We start from the raw sequence: 14,213 nt of genomic DNA, 5'->3' as shown, positions 1-14,213 counted from the left end.
ATCATATTGAAGGGTGGGACAGGCTTGAATGGCCAAACAGTCTACTCCTGCTCCATGCTTTCTAGGTTTCTGTTCATCATGAAATACAGGAAGTTACCTATCACATCAGCAGTTGAGAATAGCTGATGTTTGGCTTAAATCAACGAGCGGGATCCATTAAACACAGTTGAGGCTTGTATTCCATTGGGACAGCTAAAGTTTGGATTAACTGTAGAAAATCCAGTAGAGTTTGACAATTTGAATATTAAAGCATTTGGCCTAATAATCAACAAAAAAGAATCAGGACTTCTAGCTTAGAAGGGAAGAATTATAAGTTTGGACTTAAAATATTTACCTAGAGACTGGAACCAACAATGGACAATTCAAAAGGTTCAAGGTGGAAGTCGATGTCTGGCAAGAGAGACATAGAAAGTCTGTTGCATATTTAATCTCATCAAATGCTGATGTCAGCCAGTCTTAAACAGTTCTGTTGTATATTTCATCTCCACCTTCATTCTGCATTAGGGAAACAAGGTGACACAAAGGGTGATAATGTAATCCTTTCACCTCAAAGATCTACATTCAAAGTCAGATCACATATATCAGACAAGGGGTCTTTCAATATTTGGATTTGAGCTTCAGCCAAAAGTAAAATGCTTCCCAGCGATGAGCAACAACTGAAATCCTTATTCTCAACGACTGATGGAATGCATAGAACAGAATACAATCAAGAGCATGTTTCCATTTTGGTACAGCTCCTGTGTATTGGGACTGATCAGAGGGAGGCTCACTTTGCATCTAGCTGTGCTGTTCTATCTCTAAGGAATGAAAATCATATGCTTGTCATTCCAGTGGTGGGTTGTAAACTTTTTCTACCATCTAAACAGGTGGGTGGGATTTTTGGTTTAACATTACATTGTTAATTATTCACAGGATGTGGCAAGTCATTGGCCATCTAGCTTTTTCTTGCCGATCCCTAGTTGCCATTGAGAAGGTGATGTCTTTTTGACTCACTGCACCCCATGTGCTGTGGATTGACCCACAATGCTGTAAGGGAGGAAATTCCAGGATTTTGACCCAGCGACAGCGAAGGAGTGGCAATATATTTCCAAATCAGGATGGTGAGTGGCTTGGAGGGGAACTTGCATATTAGCCAAAGAACACTACTCTTGAGATTGCAATACCCCTCAGTGCTGAACTGGGGAACCAGCCTCAATAAATGATCAAGATTTTAAATTCAATGTGATTGGGGAATCCAGAGTCAGAGGTCAAAGTATAAGATAGTTGCTAGTAAATTTGAAACAAATGCAGGAGAAACATCTTTACCCAAATGGAATTTTTGATGAGTTGAAGTAGTTGAAGTAAATGGTACAGCTGACCTCAAAAATAAAACTAGGTATTCACATGAGATAGAGAGGAATACTGTAGAAGGTTATGTTGATCAGGGTGCAGACAGAGTTTGTTGTGGAACATAGAACAAACTTTGACTCAACTGTGCCAAATAGCCTGGGCTGTTAACTCTCCACGCTCTGACTCTGAAACAAAAAAGCTATCAATTGAAATGAATGGACACCGTTTTGACGATCCCCCAAAAGCAAAGCAGGAATTAAGTGTTAGAGATGCTACAGGAAGTCTAGGGAACAAATCAAGGACAGGATTGTTCTCTCTGTACAGGATCTCAATTGGAGAGAAAAAAAATCTAGTAAATAGCAGCTACCAATTTACTACGTATGTATGGAACTTCATTTTTTAATAAACTACATGAAAATGACAGCATTTTTCAGTGTGCTTATTATTGATCAGAAATTTTATTTGAGCAACTGCCCAACTAGGATTTACTCAAACTACATTCTCTTCTAAATGCTGATCATATGGAGGTCAACTCTATAAACAGTCCATAAATTAGCAAAAAGTATTCACACTTGCTCAGACATTGCTCATTATTTTTGGGTGAGGAACATATTGTATGCTAATCCATAATGGAGGTTGGAGCTGTTATTTTGAGAAGAACAGTGTAGAAGGAGCTTTACTCTGTACCTAACCCTGTGCTGTCCCTGTCCTGGAAGCGTTTGATGGAACAATGCGAAGGGAGTTTGTCTCTGCATCTAACACCATGCTGGGAGTGTTTGATGAAGACAGTGTGGAGAGAGCTTCACTCTGTATCTAACCCCGTGCTGTAGCTAATGCAGATGCCGATTGGAAAAGTTCTGTTCTTCGATCTTTGTTCACCTTGACGTGCAAATATTTATCAATAATATAAATTTGTATGTTTTCTAAGGAACTTTTCAGAATAATGATTGATTTGATTTGATTTGAATTTTTCTTGTCACATGTACACAGGTACAAAAGAGCAGGAGTACTGTGAGAAGTGTATTATGTCGCCACCCAAGGAGCCATCTTACATACAAGTACTTAGATCCAGAATCTTAAGAGCAAGGTAGAAAGAAAGAACAAAATTAAAAGTTAAACATTGCAATAATTATAGTATCACATAAAACATACAAAATAAGGTTAAAAGTTACACATTGCAGACATTCTCAGTTTTAAGTAGAAAATAAAAAAAAAGCCGAGAGTTAAAACGTTATAATCTATGACTGTGGCTTCCTGAATTCTTAAAGAGCAAATAAACAGTGTGTGACAATAGAAAGGAATGTCCCAAACTCCAGTATGAAATCAACAGCTAGATCCTGTCACTTGTTCCCTTGCACTTTGTTTTAATTCATCATTGCTCTAAAATAGCAGATGCTCCTGCTTAGAAGGGGAGAAAATGGCAGGTTTTATGCTCTCCTGATTCCAGCTTTAAAGATGTACACTGTCATCACAGTTGCAGAGTCTATTCACAGTGTACGCAATGGCAAGATGTTGGATGATTGTCTCAGTTCCCAGGTGATCCTCAGTTTTACACCTGGAGGCCTGCAGGTCACTGATCGAGGTTGTACAGGTGTCTTTGTCGTCTGGCTGTCACCAGTAAAGTGCAGTTTCAGGGTTTTTCAGTGACCTGCTCCCTCTGCAATGATCATGCCCCCAGTTCCCATAAACAGACCTGATACCTGTATTTCAATGCTCTTCTTGCCTAGCTGCAGCCTTCAAAATCCATAGATGTGTGCTTCTGCCCGTCACCTAACCCAAGCCAAGTACTCACTAACATATATTTCCCATCATTCACCAACTCCTCAACTTTAACATTCTCATCCTTGTTTTCAAATCCTTCCATACACTTACTCCTTGTTATCACTGGAATCACCCCGTTCCCTAAATTGCTCTGAACTTTCCATGTTCCTCCAGCTCTTGCATCTTGGGCTTTGATGCAGGTCATTGTGTGAATTGGCTGGATGGTTGGTCTATGATGCAGGCTGATGCCAATAATGTGGGTTCAATTCCTGCATCAGCTAATATTACCATAAAGTGTTCTCCTTCTCAATCTCTCCCCTAGCCTGACGTGTGGAGATCCTCAGATTAAACTATCTCTAGTTGTCTCTTTCTAATGAGGGAGTAAGGCTATGGTGTCTTTCCCCATTGTTGGCCATACCTTTTATTTTGCTAAGCCCCTAAGTACTTGAATTCTGTCCCTAAATCTCACTCAAACTCTCTGTCTACTCTTAAGACATTTATTACTGCCTACATCTCTTGACAAGACTTTTAGTTATCTGCTTAATGTATATTTTTGTGACTCAGCATAACTTTTGATTTTTGTAACCTTTCTGTGAAACATCCCAGGATGTGTTATTATGTTAAAATGTGAGTTGACCATCAGGACTGAAAGTTGCAGCCCTGCATCTTTTTGCCCTCTGAGGATTTGCACAATTTCAATAGTAAATGCTGATTCCTTTCTTATGCGTTATAAACACTGCATCACAGGAGGACATTCCAAAATACAACATACTTTAATATAATACAATCTTTGATATGTCATCTCAGCTTAAAATATTTTAAAAAAGAGATTGCAGTACAGCAAGAATTAAGAAATCTGGTTACAATTTGATTTGATGAGATAACATTTCTATCAAAGGCATTCAGTTTTTGTAAAAGGAGCTATCCCTCCAGCAATATTCCAAGAAACAGTGATGATATAATGGTCAGTAAAATAACTCCATTGAGGCTGGTATCCCTTCACCAAATCACCCTTTATTTACATGTCAAGGGTCCTTGACACTGATCTAGCTCCCTCAGAGCCAGGTCTCAGAGGGAACAGAGCACCTGACATTCCTGTTTATATAGGTCAGCCAGGGCTCCCTGATTGGACCAGATTAACAGCCCCAGTCATGAAACTCAGATTTTATGAGGTTCACCTGGCTGACCTTATTACAATCACTACAGCTGGGTCATTGGTTTTCTTTAAAATTCATTCACTGAATGTGGGCATCACTAGCTATGCCAGGACTTACCACCCTGAAGGCAGTTAAGAGTTAATCACATTTCCAAAGATCTAAGTCATAGGCAGAGCAGAACCAGGTGAGGATGACAGATTTCCCTTCCCCAAAGGACATGAGTGGACCAGAAGGAGTTTTATATCAATTCACAGCACTTAAATGACTACATTTAGGCTAATATTTTAAGTCCAGGATATTATTAAATTCAAACTTCATTATCTATCACAGCAGAACATGAGCCCAGAACTCTATCCTGATGGCATTACCATTAAGCCACAGTCTCCTCCACAATTAAATCAATGTTGATTAATGGATGAATATTGACAAGGACACATTAGAGACCATCTCCATGCTTCTTTGAGTAGTTCCATCCATGCAAGGGCCCAGGTTTAACATTTTACTTTTCAAGAATTTTAGTTAGAGTGGCTAGCGCTGCTGTCTCACAGCACCAGGGTATTGGGTTCAATTCCACCCAATGCTGTCTGTGTGGAGTTTGCATATTCTCCTCGTGTCTGCGTGGGTTCCTTCCGGGTGCTCCAGTTTCCTCCCACAGTCCAAAGATGTGCAGGCTAGGTGGATTGGCCATGCTAAATTTCCCGAGTGTTCAGGGGTGTGTAGATTAGGTAGGCTAAGAGAGGGATGGGTCTGGGTGGGATGCTCCAAGGATCAGTGTGGACTTGTTGGGCTGAATGGCCTGTTTCCCCACTGTAGGGATTCTACGATCACACCAACGTACTCACACATATAAAGCTCCCTTAGTAATGGGAGTATCCAAGCTGGATTTTGTGTTCAAGTCTAAGAACTCACAACTTTCTGACTTGAAAGAAATAAAATCAGCTTGATCTGACAATAACTAACTGAACAGAGTTATAATGTTAAACAATGTAGAAAATCCCTGAAGTTGCCCATCCAAATAGGCAGCATGAGTGACAAGGATAAAGATAGAAGTTGGTGTTTCCAAGAAGTGGTTTCCTCTCTGCTTGAAGAGCAGAAAAAAGAATAACACTGTCATCTTCAGCAGGCTGTAAACCATCCGTTGTCAAAAGTATATTTTACCAGTATAAGGCCAACAGATACAGTAAATGATTCAGAAGGCAAATAGCATGTTGGCCAGTATGGCAAAGGGATTGCAGTTCAGCAAGAGTAAAGAAACCTTGCTACAACTTTATCAGAGATAATGGGAACTGCAGATGCTGGAGAATCCCAAGATAATAAAATGTGAGGCTGGATGAACACGGCAGGCCAAGCAGCATCTCAGGAGCACAAAAGCTGACGTTTCGGGCCTAGACCCTTCATCAGAGAGGGGGATGGGGAGAGGGTTCTGGAATAAATAGGGAGAGAGAGGGAGGTGGATTGAAGGTGGATAGAGGAGAAGATAGGTGGAATGGAGACAGAAAAGAGAGTTGCAGTGGGAGAGAGATCGCCTGAGGTTTGTCCGGAGGGAGGAGGGTAACTTCTTCAGGTTAGGCATCCCTGGAAGAGGCTTCACAGTGAGGTTAAAACTGTATCAGAGAAACTGCAAGGGAACTGCAGATGGCAGAAAATCTGAGATAACAAAGTGTGGAGCTGGATGAACACAACCTCCAGACAAACCTCAGGGGATCTCTCTCCCACTGCAACTCTCTTGTCGTTCTACTGTCCACCTACCTTCTCCTCTATCCTTCGTCAATCCGCCTCCCCCTCTCTCCCTATTTATTTCAGAACCCTCTCCCCATCCCCCTTTTCTGATGAAGGGTCTAGGCCTGAAATGTCAGCTTTTGTGCTCCTAAGATGCTGCTTGGCCTGCTGTGCTCATCCAGCTCCACACTTTGCTACAACTGCATGCAGTTTGATGAGAAGTCATCTATGTGCAGAACAACAGGAAAAGGAAAGTTCACTTCAGTATTCGCTGTGGAGAAAGTCTTGGAAGCAAGGCAAAAAACAGGGAAATAAATATTAATGTCTTGAACACAGTCCACATTGCAGAAGAGGAATGGTGGAAGTCTTAAAAAAGACAAAAAGTCTTAAAAGTCTGCAAAGCGGTCACCAAGCCTCCGCTTGGTTTTCCCAATGTAGAGGAAGCCACAACAGGTACAATGGATACAACATACCACACCCAACCCCACCACACCCGGCACCTTCCCCTGCAACCGCAGGAAGTGCTACACTTGCCCCCACACCTCCTCCCTCACCCCCATCCCAGGCCCCAAGATGACTTTCCACATTAAGCAGAGGTTCACCTGCACATCTGCCAATGTGGTATACTGCATCCACTGTACCCAGTGTGGCCTCCTCTACATTGGGGAAACCAAGCGGAGGCTTGGGGACCACTTTGCAGAACCCCTACGCTCAGTTCGCAGCAAACAACTGCACCTCCCAGTCGCGAACCATTTTAACTCCGCCTCCCATTCCTCAGACGACATGTCCTTCATGGGCCTCCTGCAGCGCCACAATGATGCCACCCGAAGGTTGCAGGAACAGCAACTCATATTCCGCTTGGGAACTCTGCAGCCTAATGGTAACAATGTGGACTTCACCAGCTTCAAAATCTCCCCTTCCCCCACCGCATCCCAAAACCAGCCCAGTTCTTCCCCTCCACCCCGCATCATAAAACCAGCCCAGCTCGACCCCTCCCCCCACTGCATCCCAAAACCAGCCCAGCCTGTCTCCGCTTCCCTAACCTGTTCTTCCTCTCACCCATCCCTTCCTCCCACCTCAAGCCGCACCTCCATTTCCTACCTACCACCTCATCCCGCCTCCTTGACATGTCCGCCTTCCCTGGACTGACCTATCCCCTCCCTACCTCCCCACCTATACTGTCCTCTCCACCTATCTTCTTTTCTCTCCATCTTCGGTCCGCCTCCCCCTCTCTCCCTATTTATTCCAGTTCCCTCTACTCATCTCCCTCTCTGATGAAGGGACTAGGCCCGAAACATCAGCTTTTGTGCTCCTGAGATGCTGCTTGGCCTGCTGTGTTCATCCAGCTTCACACTTTATTATCTTGGATTCTCCAGCATCTGCAGTTCCTATTATCACTTCTTAAAAGGCAGGTGGATTTCTGCCTCTACAATGCTAACAGGCTGAGAGTTCAAGATTCCCACCACCTTCAGGATGATAGAATTTGTCTCACATCCTCTGTAAGCCTCCTTCTCCTTGTCTTAAATTTATGTCCCCTGTTCATTGATCCCTTCACCCAGGGGAAATGTTTCTTCCTGTCTATGCCTCTCACACCTTGATATATCTCAAACAGGCCTCCTCACAATCTCCTCTGCTCTAAGGAAAAAAACTCTAGTCTATCCAGTCAGCCTTCTGAATAAACTCTCCAGCCCAGGCATTATCCTGGAAAATCTCCTAAGTGTCTTCTTCTGTTGAGAGAGAAGATTGGCCATGACCATATCGAAGGAACAAATTGGCCTACACCTGCTCAATTTTTATATTTGCAACAGACGGAGAAAACCACTCTGGAACCCAGCAGCTGGTTTTGAATAAAGTGCTTGTTTGTGTGAAATCGGGTTTTGTTAGAGTAGATAGAATTGACTTGACTCATTGTACGCTGTGCCCAATTTCCTTTTCATTTGACGTCAGCATTGCTGACATTTTGTCAAAGATTTTTATCGTTTACCCATCAGGACATTTCACAAGAATACAAATTCAAGGACAAAACCAGCCAATCAGAGTCAACATAATAGAAACAAAATACTGCAGTTGGAGGACATCTGAAATAAAAATGCAAAGTGCTCGAGATACTCATCAGGCCTGGCAGCATCCATGGAGAGAAAAACAGAGTTAATGTTTCAAGTCCAATCACTCTTCTTCAGAATCAGAGTGAAATTGCCTGTTTAAAATTTAAACAAAGGCTAGCTGTTAACTGTTAATCATCCTTAACAGATGCATTCTACGTGGCAACATCTTGACAAATAAGAGTGCACTTGCCAACCGTTTGTAGACTGCTTCATGAGGAAGGGCTAGACTGCCTGTGCCTGTATTCTCTGGAATTTAGAAAAGCCTGAGGTGAATTAATCAACACATTTAAGAACCTGAGGAGACTTGACCAGGTAGATGTGGAAAGGATGTTTCCTTTCAAGGGAAAATCTAGAACTAGTTTAAAACCAAAGGGTCTCCCAGTTAAGTCAAAGATGAGGAAATGTTCTTTGCCCGAGCGGGCTGTGAGTCTTTGGAATTCCCTTCCTCAAAAGACAGCGTTCACAGAAAGATTAGATTAGATTCCCTACAGTGTGGAAACAGGCCCTTCGGCCCAACATGTCCACATCGCCCATTGCAGCATCCCACCCAGACCCATCCCCCTACAACCCACACACCCATGAACACTACGGGTAATTTAGCATGGCCAATCCACCTAGCCTGCACATCTTTGGACTGTGGGAGGAAACTGGAGCACCCGGAGGAAACCCACGCAGACACGGGGAGAATGTGCAAACTCCACACAGACAGTTACCAGAGGCTGGAATCGAACCCGGGTCCCTGGCACTGTGAGGCTGCAGTGCTAACCACTGAGCCACCGGGCCGCCCTTTCACTAACGTGCTTCAAGAAAGAAAACAAGCCCAACCCAAGCCGCCAAAGATCCGAGGCTGCAACCTGCCCCAAAATCACAACCCACATGGTCCTGATCCAGAAAGTCCAGACTCCCAAGCAGTACACCTGGAAACCTCCAAAATGTACATGAGCGGTCAGAAGTCAACCTGCAAACGCAGAAAGGCAATCTCTCTCCCACCTCCCTCCCAAATGGGAGCCTGGCTCCAAGCCCAAACATTTCAATGAACCCTCACCTGCAGCAAAGGAAACACCACAACCTCAAGCCAACCTCCAATTTAAGCAGAAATCACCCGACCCAAAGTCAAACAGAACAAAAAAATTCCACAACACAGAATTGAGATAGACAGATCTTTAATCATTCAGGGAATCAAAGTTCTGGAGAAAGGCAGGAAAGATGAATTAAGGATTATCTGATCAGCAGTGATCTCACAGAATAGCAAGGCAGACTCATTAGGCAGAATGGCCTACTTCTACTTTAAATATTTTTAACGCAGAAGTAGATAGAAACTTGATTACCAACGGGTTAAATCAGATCAACCATGATCTTGTTGACTGGCAGAACAAGCTTGAAGGGCCGAGTGACCTACTCTTGGTCCTATCCAGTTAGCACATGAAGTATAAATGTTGGTTTCTTCTTGCATTAATAGTCTTGCAAATTGTCTTGATGAGTAAAAGATGACAAAATGTGCCTTTTACCAGCAATACTCAATTTCTGTGCTACCAAATGAAAAGCTTGGTTTCATTGCTGCTAAGTTAAAAATCCTGGAAATCCCTCCCCAAAAGGACTATGCAAACGGTCTGGTACAGATATTTTGAATGGTGTCCAAACAAAGTCTCAAGGAGAGCTCATCAGGAGACTGTAGGTTCAAATCCCATTTCTGACACTTGAGCACATAATCAAGGTTGAGCCATCAGGGCAGAACTGAAGAAGTGCAACATTGTTAGACATGTTGCCTTTCGACTGAGGTGACAGACAATTCTGTTTCACTGTTGTACCTAAACTCCAGAGGTACTTTAACTGGCTGAAGTACAGTTTAGAATGTCCTGAAGTTGTGAGAGGTGCAATGAAATGCAAGTGTTTCTTGCTTTAAAACTCAACAGGTTCATAAATGTCCATTAGGAAAGGAAAGCTGTGTCCTTGTCTGGCCTGGCCTACATGTGACTCCAGTCCTACACCATTGTAGCAGACTCAGAACCACCCTGGGAACTGTCCTTAGTCAGGGTGAGTAGATATGGACGCTAAGTGTCTGTCTTCCCAGCAATGCACATTTACTGGAAATGAATAATAAAACTTGTATTGTGTTGGGGGGAGGAAAGACAAAATGGGGCCTTCTCCTGTGATGCGCCTCAAGGTCCAATGGTATGTGACGACACTCACAGTCTGGGCTGACACAGGAGGGTCAGGAGGGAGTGGGACAATGAACAGGAAGCTAAGGAGAGGAGGAAGAGGAGGCAATAGGTAATCGGGGAATGCTGCATGTGTTTGGGGTGGGGAATGGTCGGAAAATGTTATTTCTCGGGAAAATGTACAGGAAAAGAAAATTCTGGAGATAAAAATTCTCAGGTTGTGCCTGAACTATAATGCCAGCTGCTCACAGACATCCACAGTTGTCCCAGCTATAAGCTGTGCGCGCGCGCGAGCGTGTGTGTGTGTGTGTTTCCATGTGTGTGCATATGTGTGTGTGTGCATGCATGTGTGTGTCTGTGTGTCTGTGTGTGTGCATGCATGCATGTGTGTGTGTGTGTTTCCGTGTGTGTGCATATGTGTGTGTGTGCATGCATGCATGTGTGTGTGTGTTTGCATGTGTGTGTGTGCGTGTTTCCGTGTGTGTGCATATGTGTGTGTGTGCGTGCATGCGTGTGTCTGTGTGTGTGTGTATATTCCACACAGTATGTGAGAAATATTGAGCTGGGATATTAAATTAGCTCAATAAAGAGTTTAAACAAGACTGGACTAAGTTTCAGCTTGTTATGCTAACAGAGGGAGGAATGGGGAACTTGCTATTCAGGAGGTTGATGCGGGGGTCTAAAGGTGCATGGAGTTCACAGGGGCCTCTTCTTTGTCATGTTAATATTCCAGAGTATAAAAAACACACAGACTTCTTTCAGTAGACCATGAAATACAAATGATTTCTTAAGGAATGTCCATTAAAAAGTTAGAGATATGCAACAAGAGGGAACAGTGAAAAAAGAAACTGAATAGAAAGGAGGAACTGTGGCTCAAGTTTTGCGTTGAGAAAAATAGCTTCACTTGATGAGGGAAAGAATATGCTTTTAGTGCTTTTGGTGAGGCAATGTTTGGAGTTGCATATTAAAGAAATGCTGCACTGTGCATACAACTTACACAAAGGATGCTATTATAATCACTGGAACTAATGCCGCGCCTTGAGAATTTAAGGATCGCCAGACAGTAAAGCATTTAATTTTGCATCAAGAACAAAGAGAAGATGGATGGACCATGGGCATGTGCACACAAAGAGCCTCCAGAATCTATTTTACATCAAGTACAATTCATAAATTAGCATCCATGAGCTGCATGAACTAGGTCTTCCACTACTGTCGCACCCCCTACTGAGTCAGTTTTGTTTCAGCTCCCAATTTTTCTTTTGAAAGGAAGGGTTTGTTGTGTTATGAAGGTTCCGCTATGCACTGAGTCTATATTAATGCCAAGTATTAAACTCTAAAATGTTTTTAAAGAAGAACTGTGCCAGATGGTAATGGATGAGCAAGACTCTAAGTTATGTCAATACAAATAGTTTTGGATTGATCTGATAAAGAGAGAATAAGAATCTGAAGTTGGAAGTGAATTTTTAAAAAATTTTAAACTGTAAACTACAAAATATAAATAAACGTAAAAGTGAAAATTCTAGTGTTACAGTTCAATTAGCCTGCTTGATTGGCACACCCATCCACCATCTTCAGCATCCACTCCCTGCACTACCAACATCAGTAACAGCAGGGCGTACTATCTACAAGATGCACTGGAGGAATTCTCCAAGGATCCAGTGATAGCATCTTCTAAACCTGCAGCCATAATCTACAACCTACAACATGACAATAAAGGTTATTCTATTCCATTCTATTCCATCACACGGATGGACAAGAGTTGCAGGTGACTGGGGAAATCCACTCGCTTCAAGTTCTCCTCCAAGCTTCACATCTTCCTGGCTTGGAATTATATCACCATTCCCTCACCATTATTGGGTCAAAATCCGGGAGCTTCCTAAACAGTGCTGCTGGTGTAGCTACCACCAACACGAAATGCTGCATTAGTTCAAGAGGCATCTTACCACTACTTGGTCAAGACCAATTAAGGATGGGCAATAAATACTGGCGCACCCAGCGACACACACATCCTATGAACAAATAAAGAAAATTATAATAATTTTTCAAATAAATTCTCAAGATGTCAGTGCTACTGACAAAGTCCTTAGTGCCCATCCCTAGGTGCCCTGAGAAAGTAACGGCGAACCGTCTCGACTTGCTACTTCAGAAGACAATTAAGAGACAGCCCCAATTCTGTGGTGGAGTCATATGTAGGATATGCCAGGTAAATGTGACAGATTCCTTTTCCTCAAGAACGTTAGTAAATCAGATAGGTTTTTACAACTGTGGTTACTGATAGCTATTAGACTAGTTTTTTTTAAATTCCAGATTCTAATGAATGCAAATTTCACTGGACATGTTGAGACATGATACCATATCTCCAGACATTCACCTGAAGTTCTGGATTACCAGTTCAGGGCATTCTCACTACACCAGCTTCTAACCAAGGGTGTGGACAGCAGTTCATAATCTGGTTAGCCATGATTTTATCAAATGGCAAAGCAGACTCAAAGGATCGAATGGCCAACTTCAGTTCATAACTTCGTATATACAGGGCCAAACTGAGTAAGGACAGGGAATTTCTTCCCCTAATGCACATTGGTGAACCATTGTGTCGGAGTTGGGATGACATGTTGCAGCTGTACAGGTTATCGGTTCAGCCACGTTTTGGAATATCACATACAGTTCTGGTCTCCATGTTATAGGAAGGATGTTCTGAAGCTTGAAAGGGCTCAGTAAACATTCACGAGGATGTTGCCAGGGTTGGAGGGTTTGAGTTATAGACGGAAGCTGAATAGGCTGGGGCTATTTTCCCAGGAACATAGGAGGCTGAGGGATGACGTCAGAGAAGTTTATAAAAACATGACGGGCATGGATGGGGTGAATAGCCAAGTATTTTCTCCAAAACCAGAGGGCACAGGTTTAACGTGAGAGGGAAAAGATATAAAAGGGACCTAAGGGACAACCTTTTCACACAGAGGGTGGTACGTGTATGGAATGAGCTGCCAGAGGAAGTGGTGGAGGCTGGTACAATAAGAACATTTAAAAGGCATGTGGATGGGTATATAAATGAGAAGGGTTTGGAGGGGTATGGGCTGAATCGTGGCAAATGGAACTAGATTAATTCAGGATATCAAGTCGGCATGGATGAGTTGGCACGGATGAGTTGGACCAAAGGGCCAGATTCCTTGCTGTACAGCTCTATGACTCTATTTGGACATTTAAGCACAACCCAAGGGCTTTGTGGTCAATTTTACTGGAATGACTTGTTAATAGTCGGGTATTTAACACTGAATTCAAATTCTCAAATTTTCATGGTGGGATTTGAGCTGATGGCTCTGGGTTTATGCAGAAATAAAACAGATAACAGACTACACCACTATCCTCACGTCAGCTGACTGTTCCACAATGTATGGCAACAGGAGCCACTGATAGATGTGTGACAAACCACTCTGGAAACTGTAGCAAGCTCCCTCTATTTGGCACTGTAATCTGCTTCTAAAAATAGAGAAGAGCTCTTAAACGCAGAAAGCAATGCAGCATTTTCAAGGTTTCAAAGTAGACCCTAGGCTCTTACTCCCACCAAACCCCAAGAGTTGAGTGTTCACTTTGGAGCATGTCTCCTTGAAATTCTGTAATCCTGGAAAAGCTGTGAGGAAAAACACTCAGTTCAGAACTGCCTGTCACCCTCCAGCCTCCTTGCTGCTTCTTTTAATTGCAATCTATGTGTGTCTTTTCCAAAGTCCAATCAATATCGCCTGTGGTCACCATTCCCTTCTTGTTCCTTTGCACAGGCCGATCCTTCTTATTCAAAGACACTGAGTTGAAAGTGAGAGACACTGCACTGCCTCCTAGTCTGACTCATGCTTTCTTAAGATCTCTTAAAATAAACTCCTTCACTCTTTCAGTATTCCGTAAAATAGGAAGATGGAAATTTCCAGACAAAACTAAAAGGTTGAGATTGCCTTTTTTCTAACTTTGTAGGAGCAACACCACAATCTTCT

The sequence above is a fragment of the Stegostoma tigrinum genome, chromosome 30 (genome assembly GCF_030684315.1).
Source record: "Stegostoma tigrinum isolate sSteTig4 chromosome 30, sSteTig4.hap1, whole genome shotgun sequence".
In the NCBI taxonomy this organism is placed as follows: Eukaryota; Metazoa; Chordata; class Chondrichthyes; order Orectolobiformes; family Stegostomatidae; genus Stegostoma; species Stegostoma tigrinum.
This window is presented reverse-complemented; position numbering follows the sequence as displayed.